The sequence below is a fragment of the Chrysemys picta genome, chromosome 4 (genome assembly GCF_011386835.1).
Source record: "Chrysemys picta bellii isolate R12L10 chromosome 4, ASM1138683v2, whole genome shotgun sequence".
Classification (NCBI taxonomy): domain Eukaryota; kingdom Metazoa; phylum Chordata; order Testudines; family Emydidae; genus Chrysemys; species Chrysemys picta.
Genome location: NC_088794.1, coordinates 59,330,196 through 59,342,646, shown reverse-complemented (window position 1 = coordinate 59,342,646; position 12,451 = coordinate 59,330,196). Strand labels below are relative to the sequence as shown.

The window sequence follows — 12,451 nt, the reverse complement described above, 5'->3', positions numbered from 1 at the left end:
GCTTCCCATAGGACACATGCGGGGTTAAGGACAATACAGCGCCTCTTAAAAAAAGTGGGAGCACAGTCAGGGCTGGCTCCAGGGTTTTGGCCGCCCCAAGCAGCCAAACAAAACAAAACAAAAAAAGCCGTGATCGCGATCGTGATCTGCGGTGGCAATTCGGCGGGAGGTCCTTCGCTCCGAGCAGGAGTGAGGGACTGTCTGCCGAATTGCCACCGAACAGCTGGACGTGCCGCCTCTCTCCGAAGTGGCCGCCCCAAGCACCTGCTTGGTAAGCTGGTGCCTGGAGCCGGCCCTGAGAAAAGTGCCTTTGAAAGCGACTATCCCAGTACAGCCGGTGCAGATCCTGTTTACACCAGCAGATGTCAGACTAATCCCAGCAACAGGCACGGTGCAGCTGCCAGGCTGATTTACCCCAGAGGAAGATCTGGCCCCAGATTATTGGTGGGGCACTTTAGAGTCTCGAACAGAGCAGAGACCGATTTAGAGCAGCAGCGAGCAGAGCCGCTCTGACACCGGGGGCGGCTCAGCCCCACTGCGAATCGGGCCGCGTGATTTCAGGCGCCCAGGCTAAAGCTCTGGTCACTGAGACTAGTTCTGTGCGCAGATGTGCAGCTTTTGTGAAGCCCCGGACAGCTGTAGGTGCAATGAATGGCGCCTGCTGGCAGACTGCCCCTCCAAGGCTGCCCCTGTGACTGTTATCCATATGGACGCTGCAAGGACCTTGGGCTGGCCCCAGGGCTGGCATAAGCAGCGTGACTCCTTTGGCCTGAGCCCAGTTGTGCCCATCTGCATGTGGCTTTCGGTTTCCCAAACACTTCTTGACTCCCTCTGGCCCTGGCGGTGATGTTATGTAGTTAGACAGCTCCAGAGAGTGCAGAAAAGACACAGCCACCGCCCAGAGTGCTTGTAATTGAAGCATGACATGCCCCTGGCAGGGTCATCAGCAGGGGTTGGTTGAGGAGGCGAACCTCGGATCTGAACGCATCAGCTGCTACCGCTTTAAGGCCTGTAGCTCAGCAGCAGCAGAGCCAGGAATATCTTTGCATGGTCCTGCCAGCAGGGGGCGATAGACTGCAGCACTGTGCTAGCCCGGGCCGGACACCTGAACAAAACAACACAGGAGGGACAAAAACAGGAGGGCGGCAAAATGGGGGGACAAGGGTTACCCCACAAACATAACTAGGTTGCCCTTATGAGTCTTTCCGCTATCGGTCCCGGTGGGTGCTCCACCCTAGGATGTGTGCACCCTGGACTGGAGCCTGCGACGTCGTGCTGGTGGGCCTGCGCCGGCTCCGAGTGACGGGATACAGGGAAGCGAGAGCCCACCGCCACTCAGTTCCTTCTCAGCCGCCTGTGGCTCAAGACTGAGTTTTCGGCGGGTAGCTGTGTTCTGCTTCCCGCCTTTCTCTCACCTCAGGAAAGACTTTTCTTGCGTATTTTCGTTTCTCATTTGTTTTCTTGCCCTATATTTTATTTTCATTTGTATTTCATCTGCCACGTTTCTGTGCTCTGGGAGAGGGGGTTCCCCATCTACTCCTGCACCTTTCTTTGTGCCGATCAATCTGTTGTGCCTAACACCCCAGGGGCTAAGCCCTGCCAGACTTGCCACAGGTCTTTTCCCCGCAGTGATGGACATTGGCGTTGCCTACGGTGTTTGGGGAACTCCTCCATCCCCTCAAAGTGTGTGATCTGTCTGGGGTTTTGGGGCAGGCCCCAAAATGACAGGGAGATGAGACTAGCAGTCCTGTTAATGGGACATGCTCTAGCTCTGGAGAGGTCCGCTTCCCCCCAGGCATTAGCACTGGCTCCTTCAGGCATCAGCCCAGCCTCAGCTGGAACCACGGAGACAAAGCTTTTGAAGAGGAGAAAGCACTCCTTCCCATCCAGAGACAGGGAGAAAAGGGGTAGGTCACCTCATAAGACCCACTCTCAGGAGCCCTCGTGTCCATTAAGGGTTACCGTAGAGGCTCCGACTGAGTCCGGTATCGAGATGTCGGTATCATGTACCTGATCCTCTGTGGCACCATGGTCCGCATGGGGCTACCACACATCCCTTGGCATCGGCTTCTGACCCCAGCTCTGAAGTGATACAGGACCCTGCATCCGCCTCAGTACTGCAGCAGTCTCCATCTCAAGGTCCACATTTTCACCTCTGGCTGTCAGCGGCTGTCAGTGCCCTCCAGCTCCTTCCAGGTTTCAGTTATCTGAAGATCTCATCATTTCGGATGAGCCTGACGCCATTGTTATGGGATCCGTCAGAGCCTCCTCACCGGTACATCCCAGGCACCTGCAGGCCAAAACCCACCCAAGCCTCCAGCAGTCAGCATCCGCCACATTACCTGTGCCATCACGTAGCCTCTCAGGTCTCGGTACAGGAATCCTTCCTGGTGCCATACCATCCGGCTGCCAAGGGTCCCTGTACCAAGGAGGACCCTAGAGAACCTGCCAGGCCTCACAGACCCAGAGACGATAACTGTCATTGGAGACACTCTCCCTGTTCCTCCCCCCCATCAATGGGAGTCCTGGGGGCTATTTTGGTGACCAGTTCCACAGGATGCCAAGAAGAGATTACAGGCACCCACTGGTCCCATGCCATCCATGGCAAGCAGCTGTCCCTCTCCCGGTACCATGCACGTCTTCGGTACCGGACAATACACAGCAGGAGTCAGAGCCTCCAACTGAGGACGTCTCACCTCCTTCAGCTGAGTCCTCTTCATCTGTGGCCGAGGCGGTAACGCCACCCCAGCCCTCCTCTGCTGATGAGTTCAAAACTTTCCAGGAGCTCATGAAGAGGCTGGCGGACTCTCTCCAAATCCCGCTAGAGGAAGTCCAGGAGTCATAACATTCTTTGGTGAATATCAATCCCCAAGGAAAGATTGCTCCGCCCGTTAATGAGGCATTGCTATCCCCAGCACAATTCCACCCACCTGAGAGATCTGATAAGAAGTACTACATCCCACCAAAGGGGAGGGAGCACTTCTTTTCCCACCCTCGCACTAATTCCTTAGCAGCCAAGGAAAGGAGCTGTCAGACTCGATGTAGACCCTCTCCAATAGACAATGAATCCAAGAGACTGGACGTATGGGGCAGAAAGAGCAACTCACCAGCTGCTCTTCAATTCCGTAGTGGCAATTTCGGGCCTGGGTGGTGAAATGGGACTTTACCACATATTCAGAACGTACACACTTCATTGAACATCTGCCACAAGACCAAAGAGACCGGTTTCAGTCCAGTGTTGTGGAGGTCCCATCCTTCCTCCTCCTGGGGCCAATCAAGCTGGTTCCAACAGCGTCCATCAGGAAAGGATTCTATTCCAACTACTTCCTAGTTCCCGCGAGAGACGGAGGCGGGAGGTCGATTCTTGACCTCAGAAACTTGAGCAACTAAGTTCTAGCACAACAGTTCAGCATGGTGACACTCGCTCCCATTCTCCCATTGTTGGATCCAGGACACGGGCTCGTCGCCCACGACCTACAGGACGCCCATCACCACAAGTGTTTACTTTGCTTTGTAATTGGACCACTATCAACACCAAGTTCTCCCCTCCGGACTCTCCACGGTGCCGAGGGTGTTTATGAAGTTCCTCTTGGCAGTAGTAGCTGGTCTCTGTCAATGGGGGATCTTGGTATTCCCATATTTGGACACCTGGTTGATCAGGGGTTGATCACTCCAAGAGGTCCAACCAGCCATGGCCAAGGCGTTAACTAGGACTTCGCATCAATCACAAAAAATTGATACTAACTCCAGTGTAAAGGATAAACTGCATAGGAGCCACTCGAGCCCACAACAGCAAGAGCCTATCTATTCTGGGAGACATCTTCCACCCTATCTGGCCTAATCTCGGTGCTACAGTTCAGCCCATAAACAATCATGAGGGCTCATCTTCCACTCTTGGGATATACATCCTCCTGCACGTTCATGACTTCCTATGTGAGACTCCATCTCAGATGTCTCCAGGATGTAGTTTAGAACAGTAAATATCCCAGACAGACACCACCTGTCCAAAGGGGTCACGGTGCCTCAGAAGGTGTTGGATTCCCTTACATGACAGAAAGACCCACAGAGGGTCGGTGTGGGAACCCCATTCTTGCATCGCACACCATCAAAGATCCTCATGACAGATACGTCCTCTCTGAACCCCAGGGCCTGGCTCCCGAATGGCTCTCTCGACCATGGAGTTAACTCATTTGGCTGCAGTTCAGTCAGTTCGTTTGGCAGATAGCCCAGTACCGGCAAGACTTATCTCCGGAATGGAAACACTTTCACTCTTGATGCTCTCTTTCTTCTTCCCAAGCCCTAGAAGTTTCCCTTTCCAAAATACTTGACCGCCAGCTGGAATTAAAGATACAGGGTCTCTCCGTGAGCTTTGGTAGAGTGCAGGTGACTGCTCTCACAGTTTTCCAGTTACCCATCCAGGGCTTCTCGGTTTTTGCCCACCCTGTCACAGCCAGATTCCTCCAGGCTCTATACAACTGGTTTTCTCCTGTTTGGGACCCAGTGAGACCTCAACCTGCTTCTTAATGCTCCAAGGAAAGTCTCCTTTGAACCAATGACTACCTGCTCTCTCCTCCATATCGCCTTCAAAATTTCATTCCTGGGCGCCATTACTTCAGCAAGACGAATTGGAGAGTGGAGGGCACTCCTGGCTGACACACCATATCCCACCCTTTCATAGGGACAAGGTTCTACTGTGTCCCCAGCCCTATTTTCTTCCTAAGGTCTCCTTGGAAGATCACATTAACCAGGAGATTCGCCTGCCAGTGTTCTACCCACATCTTCAGGCCTCCAGAGAGGTCGCAAGCCTTCATTCGCTGGATGTTCGACGGCCCTTGCCTTCTCTGTGGACAGGACTAGGTCCTTGAGGGCCTCTCCCAGGCTACTTGTGTTGCTAACAAAATGAATAAAAGGCCAGCCTGTTCCTAGTCCATACAGGGGTTGTCTGTGTGTTGCAGGTTGTATTTTAACCTGTTATGTGCCCCACACGGTGATAGCACATTCCACTGGAGCTCAGTCCACATCCAGTACGTTCCCATAGCAGAAATCTGAAGGACTGCGACTGGTCTTCTGCCAGCCCTGTGCCAAGCATGTGCCATGTCCCCTGCTTCCAGAGAGGACGCTGCCTTTGGTGATATCGTTCTCCAAACAGTCCTTGACTCACTTCTGTGGCATGCCCCTCCTCTCTGAGTTACTGCTCTGGAGTGCCCTGCAGCGGGGCACCACAGGGACATATGCTCAACGAAGAAGGGACGGTGAATTACCTTACATAACTTGAGTTCTTCGAGATGCTTTGTTCCTATGGGTGCTCCACCTTCCCGGCCTCCTTCCCCTCCGCTGCGGATACGTCGCCCCGTTTCACTCCTTCAGAGAACAAGGTGTGACTCTGTGCAGGCCTGCCAGCATGACTGCAGTCTCCGCATGCACATCCTGTGGTGGAGCACCCATCGGGCCAGAACATCTCAAAGAACCCAGGTTTCAGAGGGGTAGCCGTGTTAGTCTGTGTTCATCCCTGTTGATATTCACCCCTTCTTGTCCTCTGTTGGGAATGGGCCACATCCACCCTAATTGAATTGGCCTCGTTAGCACTGACCCCTCCACTTGGTAAGGCAACTCCCATCTTTTCATGTGCTGTATATTTATACCTGCCTACTTTTTTTCACTTCATGCATCTGATGACGTAAGTTCTAGCCCACGAAAGCTTATGCCCAAATAAATTTGTTAGTCTCTAAGGTGCCAAAAGAACCCAGAGTAAATCATCTCTCCTTCTTCACACTTAGTGATGCTGTCCTGTCTGTGTCTGGCCCCATTCACCTCATCTATCTATCTATCTATCTATCTATCTATCTATCTATCTATCTATCTATCTATCTATCTATCTATCTATCTATCCCGAGACAGATCCTTCTATCATGTATGAATCCATCTGTCCATCTTACACATCCATCCATCCATCCAGTACCTAGAGTGTCTGTCTGTCCAGTCATTGGTTCTCTCTCTAATGCAAGTGGTGTTTGTGCTGTTTTTATTAATATGATTGGGTGGGGGTGATTATGGCAGGGAGGAGATGAGCCCAGAGGTGCTGAAAAAGGGGATGGAGGGGAGGAGCCCAGAGGTGCTGAAGAAGGGGAAGGAGGGTAGAGGAGGGAGGGGAGGAGCCCAGAGGTGCTGAAGAAGGGGATGGAGGGGAGGAGCCCAGAGGTGCTGAAGAAGGGGAAGGAGGGTAGGAAACCAGAGGTGCTGAAGAAGTGGAGGGAGGGTAGAGGAGGGAGGGGAGGAGCCCAGAGGTGCTGAAGAAGGGGAGGGAGGGTAGAGGAGGGAGGGGAGGAGCCCAGAGGTGCTGAAGAAGAGGAGGGAGGGGAGAGGAGGGAGGGGAGAAGGCCAGAGGTGCTGAAGAAGAGGATGGGGGGTAGAGGAGGGAGGGAGGGGAGGATCCCAGAGATGCTGAAGAACAGGATCGGGGGTAGAGGAGGGAGCTGTGGTGGACAGAGGGCAGGAGGCAGTTAGGGTCTCGAATGGTGACTGACGCTTGTGAATGGAAGCCCTTGGAGGGGTGGCTGGGTGGTGGTCCCTGCGCCAGCCTGACACTCTTTCCTCTCCCTGACAGGGTGCAGTACGAGGACGAGCTGCGGGGGGAGAGGATGCTGCCAGCATCCTGCCAGCCACAGCCACACTCTGCCCTGGGTCAGTACCTGCAGCATCGTCGCACCGGGCACTTCCTGGCCTTACTGGGAGGGGTGTCCTGGGGGGGTAGTGTCATGGCCTGGGGAAACTCCCAGCTTGCCAGATGGGCATAGGGTGGGACCCCATGTTTCACCAAGTGGCCTGGAGGATGGACCCTCTTTTGTCAGAGTGTTGGGAGGGAGGCCCCCCTTTTATTGGGGGGACCCCATAAGGCGTGGAAGGGAGGGGCCCCATTTTATGTGGGGGTGGGACTCCATTTTTCACCAAGGCAGCCGGTGAGCCCCCTTTTATCGGGGAGCAGGGGCTGTCTCTTCATGGCCCTAAGGATGAACTAAGCAATAGAAAGAGAAGCCAACACTGGAATTCCCTGCAGCAGCGAATGCAGATAACCTCCTTCCCTGGGGGTGCCAGTTCTGGGGCGGGGTCCTTTTCCCAGGGCGCCATGGCCCTCAAGGGGAGGGGAAGCAGGAGGCTGAATTTCCTGGGGTGCTGCAGGCCGAGTTCCCCCTCAGCCGGCAGAGACAGGAGGTCGTGGTTCCCAGGAGGGGTCATCCAGGTCTCTGTTTTCCCATCCCCATGTGCAGGCCTCGCCGGGGGCAAGGGCGGGCTGGGTATAAGGCCGAGGGAAGGCCCGTGCTCCGCTCTTTCCCTGTGAGCGAGGGGCGCATCCAGTTCCCTCTGCCTCTCTCGGCGGGTCGCCGGGGAGGGGGCTGGCCCAGGGCTGGCTGGGGCATGTGCACAGGACCTCCAAGTGCACCAGAGCTCTGCTTCCCCAGCCCCCGCACTAGTCAGCCCCTTCCCAGCTGGCACCCCCTATGCCTCAGGGCCACAGCAGTGTCCTTCCTGTGGGCTCCCCAAGTGACGCACCCGTTCCCTTCCCCTCAGGCCACAACCGCTCCTTCCGCCTGGAGAAGCGGCAGCGGTGGCTGGACAGGAGGCGGGCAGCCAGTGTCGGCGGATGCCCGGGATTGGAGCTGCAGGTAAATGGTGCTGGGATATCATGTGGCTCATCTGGGGGAGGGGGGGAGGCTAGTCCCCCTCCCACTTTGGGCTGGCCAAGACAACTGTGCACTGGAGGCACCGGGTCCCCCGGGGCCAGCTAGTAGGAGATCCCAGCTTGGCATCTGCCTCATGCGCTGCGTCCACCCCAGCCTGGTTGGCCTCTGGGAAGCAGGACGGAGCCTGCGCTCATGGCCTATCCGCAGCAGAGACACGGCCATGGGGCTGGGGGAAGCTGGGGGTGTCCCAGTGTCCAGCCACAAGCCCCCCGAATGGCTCAGGCGCAAAGACCCAGTCTCCGGCACCCCTGCCCTCTTCCCAATGGCAACTGGAATGGCCCACAGGGCTGGAGCCTCTGCCGGGGCCACTGGTGGCTAGGAGTGGAGATGGGCGTACCAGGGAATGGAGCACTGGGGGGCAGGAGGGGCGTGCCTTGTTATATCCAGGTAATCACAGCTCCGCTATGTAAGGAGATGAGGCTCTGTAGCCATGCCCCTTCTCTGCCCATTCCCCTGTCCTCTTCCGCCCTGCGCTCCAGAGGAAAGAAGGCCCCTGGGGCTATGGACGGGGGCTGTTGTTAGCCTGGGGGAGTTGGCCATTGACTCTACAGGAGCCAAGTTCAAGTGACTGGGCAGTATCCTGGAGCTCAGAGCTTGGTCCCTGCTCTAGTGCCCAGCCAGGCAGGACTGGCCCTCGGGTTCTGTACCATCGCCAACGATCGCCACCTCTCCTTAAACTAACCGGGGCGCCCGGCTGTTCCCGGAGCCCAGCAGGGAGCAGGGCAGGTGCAGGTAGTGCTGTCCAAGTGCTGAGTCATCGCCCCGGAAGAGGCTGCGCTCTTCCTCCAAAGGGGTGCCACCGGGCGGCTAGCGGACGCCATGGCGGGCGAGAGGGATCTGAGCTGCTCTGCAAGCCTGGGGGGTGGCCTTGGGCGATTCCACGGACCAGCCCCCACCTCGCCCACCTGTAGAGGCTGTTGCAGCACGTTCAGTATTGCTCACCCCCGAGGATGTGACTCTTGGCTCCTTCTCCGCCCAGCTGCGCAGAGAGGAGGCTGCTGCCCAGGAGCGGGGAGCGGACCTGAGCTCCGAGTGCCAGCTGGATGGTGGCAGTGACATGAACGGGGAGGGAGATGCTGCTGCCTCCACCCCAGCCACCACCTTACTCATCCAGGAGGTAGCAGTGGGGCAGCACCCAGCAGGGGGACTGGCTGGGGTGGGACTGGAGAGACTGTTCCTGGGGGAGCGGTGAAAGGAGGAGAGAGGCCACAGCTCCTGGAGTGGGATGGGGTGAGGCCAGGGGGCGGGGGCAGAGGCAGGATGGGACGGGGGGAGTTGCCAGCCCTGAGCCTACGGATCGGAATGGGGTGAAAGCAGAGATCAGTAATGGTGCTGGCACAGTGGTAAGGCAGGCAGAAAGCCAGCTGTGGGATAGACGCAGGAAGGGGGCTGTGGGTTGGGAGTGAGGAGCACCAGCGGAGCTGTGTGTGTGAGGAGCCCAAGGCTGGGATAGCAGGGGCTGTGGGTCGGGATTGAGGGGCACTGGTGGAGCCCAGGGCTGGGATAGCAGGGGCTGTGGGTCGGGATTGCGGGGTACCGGTGGAGCTGTGGGGAGCCCAGGGCTGGGATAGCAGGGGCTGTGGGTCAGGATTGTGGGGCATTGGTGGAGCCGGGGGGAGTCCAGGGCCCCAGGGCTGGGATAGCAGAGGCTGTGGGTCGGGATTGAGGGGCACTGGTGGAGCCCAGGGCTGGGATAGCAGGGGCTGTGGGTCGGGATTGAGGGGCACCGGCGGAGCTCGGGGGAGCCCAGGGCTGGGATAGCAGGGGCTGTGGGTCGGGATTGAGGGGCACTGGTGGAGCTGCGGGGAACCAGGGCTGGGATAGCAGGGGCTGGGGGTCGGGATTGAGGCGCACCAGCGAAGCTGCATACAGGGAATTTGCCGAGCGTCTGCTCACACTTTGCTCTAGGCCCGGTTCGCTCCCGAGTGTGAACGTTCCCAGCTCCACGGGTTTGTGCTAAGCTCGGAAGCGCAGGCATCAGCTGCACAGAGCCCAGAGGTCATTTCTCCACAGCCCGAGCAGCCAGGTTGTGCTGATCCCTTTCTTCTGCTGCAGGCTCTGCTCTCCAGGGGCCTGGGCGCTCTGGCCCATGACCCATCCTTTGTGACGGCCATGCCATGAGAGTCGAGGTGGCTGCCACCTGCCAGCTGGAGATGGTGCTGATGGAAGAGGCTGTGGCCGAGCTGCTGAGGGGAAGGGAAAGCCCAGAGGGAGCAGAAGCCGGTTCCACCCACTGACACACCTTGGCCACGTCCCTGCATAGCTCCCCTGGGCCCGGCATGCCTGGCTCCCAGAGGCCATCTCCAGCCCCTGCCTGTGAGACGCTGCCGGGGATCCCCCTTGCCAGCGGTGCCAGCCGGGAGGTGCTGCCTGTTTGTGGGCTTTGAGAAGGTTACCGTGGAAACACAGCGCCATCTCCTCCCACGCACAGCCTTGACTGGTTGCTCTCTGCCCCGTGCCAGGCAGACGGGAGCCAGAGAAGGACTCGCTGGGCTGTTTGGGAAGGAGCGGTGAGGGCCTGAACTCCGGGGGCATTTCCTACAGGGGTGTCTGGTGCTGTGTGGGCAAGGTGCGCCCCCTGCCCTCTCAAGAGCTGTAAAGTGTGCGCCGGACGGGTCATTAAATCCCTGGCACTGCGATCGCGCTGCTCCGCTCTGTCCTTCAGTGCTCTGGTCTTCGATCAGAGGGGGGCCAGCGGAGACCCTTGGGGGCCTGCTTTCCAGCAGTGCTGAGCACCCGCAGCTCCAGCCAACGCCAGCGGGACTCGTGGGTGCCCGTCCCTCTGAACACCAGCCCCCCAGGTGTCTCCAGTCAGGCCTGCCGAATGAGCGGCCACTTTCCAACTGTGGGGCTGAACATACATAGCCAGAGCCGGCCCTTGCCATCTAGACAAGGCACCTGCTACAGATGGGGGACGAGGCCCAGCGAGGGGAAGGGGAGATTCTCACTATTTATCTCGCTCCCTGTGACTGCCGGGAGGCCTCGCCTCTCCTTGTCACATGAGCCTTTGCAAATCAACGCCGGGGTGACTGGCCGAAGGTCACAGGGGGAGTCTGTGGCCAACGTGGGAACTGACCCCACATCTGAGTCCCGGCCAGAGCCTTAACCACGAGCCCACCCTTCCTCTGACATGGCATCCCTTCCTCTGTCCCAGGAGCCACGGCCTGGGCCTACCCTTGGCTTGGACCCTGAGCTGGGAGGGGCAGCTTGCCCCGTGGTGATTTATTATTGCTATTACCCTAGTGCTTAGGAGCCCCCGGCGTGATGCTCGGGGCTGTGCCAGCACAGGACAGAAAGAAGGTCCATGCCCTAAGGGGCTGGCTCACCACGTACGCCCTGGGTCAATCTCCCGTGTCGCATTGTCTTCGCCCAGGACAGGTGGCATTTCCGGACGCTGAGTAAAATCACACGTGTGTTTTGTTTTAATCAGCCCAATAAAGAGGAGATTTGGTGCCTTTTGTGGTAAATTTCCCAGGCTGGGTTCAAAAGTGGGGCTGCCTCGCTCTGTTTCAAAGCAGGAATAAGTGCTCTGGGTGAAATCTAGCTCAGATACAGCGCTCGTTCTTAGTGTGTGGGGGTGGAAATTAACAATCAGAACAACTTTCTGAGTGGGGTGGATTCTGCTGCATCTGGATGGCTCCTTCCAAAAACCACAAGGCAGGGGCTTGAGGCAGGAACAACGGGTTGAAATTCTCCAGCCTGGGTTAAACAGAAGGTCAGACGAGGGGAGCGCAGGGGTCCCTGCTGGTGTAAATCAGCATCGTGCCATTGCTGTCAATGGAGCTGGGCCAGCTGAGGACGTGGCTTCTCTGTGATTAGCTGATAATCCAGCCCCGTTCCTTCTCCGGCGACGAACCGGAGCCAAATTTATTCGTACCAGGAAAGGAACCCGATAGGGCTTGAAAGTCGTGGAGGGAGCAGATGTGCTGGGGTCGGGATTTGTAGCGAACGGCTGATCTGCTGAATTCGTCCTCTCCCTCGCTGTGCAAACTTGCCCAAGGAGCCCGATGCTGGGGACTGGGCTCTTGGGAGAATCTGGCCTGCCGTGGCTTCCAGGGGTCCGTGCTGTCCTGCCAACGTGGCGTGATCTGGGACAAGGCCAGAGACACCCCACCCCAGCCAAGACAGCATTGCCCAGCCAGTGCTGCCAGGACGGCACTTCTGTCATGGTGAGCGGTGGGGGTGGCTGCACGGCACCCCCTGCTGGACAGTGCTTCTCCTCCCCTCTGGCCCCCTGGGCTGCACGCTCTGGTTTGAAGCAGTGTGAGCCCATTGCTAGCCCAGTCCCTGGCTCCTCCCCAGCTAATCTAGATTAAAATGCAGAGAAATTATGGGTCCCGTGGGACGCGCTGAATCAATAGAGCCCGTCTGCTCTCAGCCATGGTGTTTATTTGTTAACTTAATAAACGGAAAGTGGCTGTCGCAGGGACCATCTGCGGCCAAGCCCTGGCGAGTGACAGCAGGGGGTCCCCCTGGGGGGGGCGGGGGAGGGGAAAGGAGCCAGGCAGTCTTCGGCTCTCTGGGGGTGGAGAGCCGGGGAGTTGGCAGGGAAATTAAGCCTGTGCTCAGACGGAACTCAGGGCTCTTCCCCCAGAAGTCAGGGGGCATCCCTGGGGGTTTAAGGAGTGGCTGGCCCCCCCCGCGAAGTGTTTAATCAGACACACGCTGTAGGAACTGAGCATTGTCTAGAGGTTGGAACAGGGGACCGTGGG

General features: G+C 57.8%; 1 pseudogene; it reads left to right on the top strand.

Moving 5' to 3' along the window:
• LOC101934976 (voltage-dependent L-type calcium channel subunit alpha-1S-like) overlaps positions 1-12,200 on the top strand; it is a 72,482-nt pseudogene extending 60,282 nt beyond the window's left edge.
• The last annotated feature ends 251 nt before the right edge of the window (positions 12,201-12,451 follow it).